This window comes from Colobus angolensis, unplaced genomic scaffold, assembly GCF_000951035.1.
Source record: "Colobus angolensis palliatus isolate OR3802 unplaced genomic scaffold, Cang.pa_1.0 Scaffold202, whole genome shotgun sequence".
Taxonomy (NCBI): domain Eukaryota; kingdom Metazoa; phylum Chordata; class Mammalia; order Primates; family Cercopithecidae; genus Colobus; species Colobus angolensis.
The window spans coordinates 6,834,419-6,836,004 of NW_012115178.1; the positions used below are offsets into that span (position 1 = coordinate 6,834,419).

At 49.6% G+C, this 1,586-nt stretch overlaps 1 pseudogene; it reads left to right on the top strand.

The window, feature by feature from the left end:
• The window catches only part of LOC105511703, a 2,122-nt pseudogene extending 1,593 nt beyond the window's left edge, over positions 1 to 529 (top strand).
• Positions 530 to 1,586: the final 1,057 nt, after the last annotated feature.

The window sequence follows — 1,586 nt, forward strand, 5'->3', positions numbered from 1 at the left end:
AGACAGAGTCTCACGCTGTCATCCAGGCTGGAGTGGCATGATCTTGGCTCACTGCAACCTCCACTTCCCAGATTCAAGCAATTTTCCTGCCTCACCCTCCCGAGTAGCTGGGACTGCAGGCCTACACCACCATGCCCAGCTAATTTTTGTATTTTTAGTAGAGATGGAGTTTCACTTTGTTGGCCAGCCTGGTCTCGAACTCATGAGCTCAAGTGATCCGCCCGCCTCAGCCTCCCAAAGTGCTGGAACTACAGGTGTCAGCCACCTCACCTGGCAGACGCACCCAACCTTTTCCTTACATTTTGGATAATGCCTTATCTCTGGTCCCTAAGTCCTCAACTAAACCATCCCAATAGCCGTTTCTCTTCCCCACACCCCTGACTCCATGCCAAGTTCCTGCCTTAGTCCCTGTATCCCTTGCCCTTCCAGGCCTTCCAGAGGCAGTTACCCTGGCTTTGAACCCCAGCTCACCCTACCTTCATTTCAGTGCTCCCTGATGGCTTTCCCAATTGCTGGTGCCAGGTGCTAAGAGGTTCTGCCACCAGACTGGACACCTTCCCGTAGCCTCCTAATAGTGGCCTCTGGGTTCCAACCCTCTCAGACAAATGGAACGTTAGTTACTATATTTCCAAATCCTCCACAGCTTAACAAAAGGAATTACATGTATGTTGGGCCATGGCAGCTCATGGCTGTAATCCCAGCACTTTGGGAAACCAACATAGGAGGATCACTAGAAGCCAAGAGTTCAATGCCAGCCTGGACAACATAGCAGGACCCCATCTCTACAAAAAAATATTTAAAATTTAGCCAAGTGTGGGCCAGGCATGGTGGCTCATGCCTGTAATCCCAGCACTTTGAGAGGCTGAGGAGGGCAGATCACCAGAGGTCAGGAGAACAAGACCAGCCTGCCCAACATGGGGAAACCTCGTCTTTTCTAAAAATACAAAAATTGCCTGAGTGTGGTTGTGGGCACCTGTACTCCCAGCTACCCGGTAGGCTAAGGCTGAAGAATCACTTGAACCCAGGAGGCGGAGGTTGAAGTGAGCCAAGATCGCGCCTCTGCTTTCCACCCTGGGCAACAAGAGCGAGACTGTTGCAATAAATAAATAAAATTAAATAAAATTAAATTTAGCCAAGTGTGTTGGCTTACACCTGTGGTCCTAGCTACCAAAGAGGCTTAGGCAGGAGGGTCACTTGAGCCCAAGAATTCAAGGCTGCAGTGAGCTATGAGTACACCACTGCACTCCAGCCTGGGTATAGTGAGATGCTGTCTTAAAAAAAAAAAAAAAAAAGCTATATCCCAGGTGTTTGATGATGGCAACTTAGAGATGGGCATGAGGGGCCTCCATTAAAATAATGCACAGGCTAGTAGGGAAAACAGTCCAGAAGAGGCAGGGATTTTTTCTGCCTGGAGTGTCTGGGTGTTAGGAAGGCCTGATAGAAGAGATGACATTTAACATGGGCCTCAAAGGGTGTGTAGGATTCCCCAGCCTAAAGTTGGAAATGGGAGGAGGGGGCCATGTGGAGACATTCCAGACAAAGGAAACTGCATGAGCAGGAGACATCCAGGACTCGAAAGGTCCCGG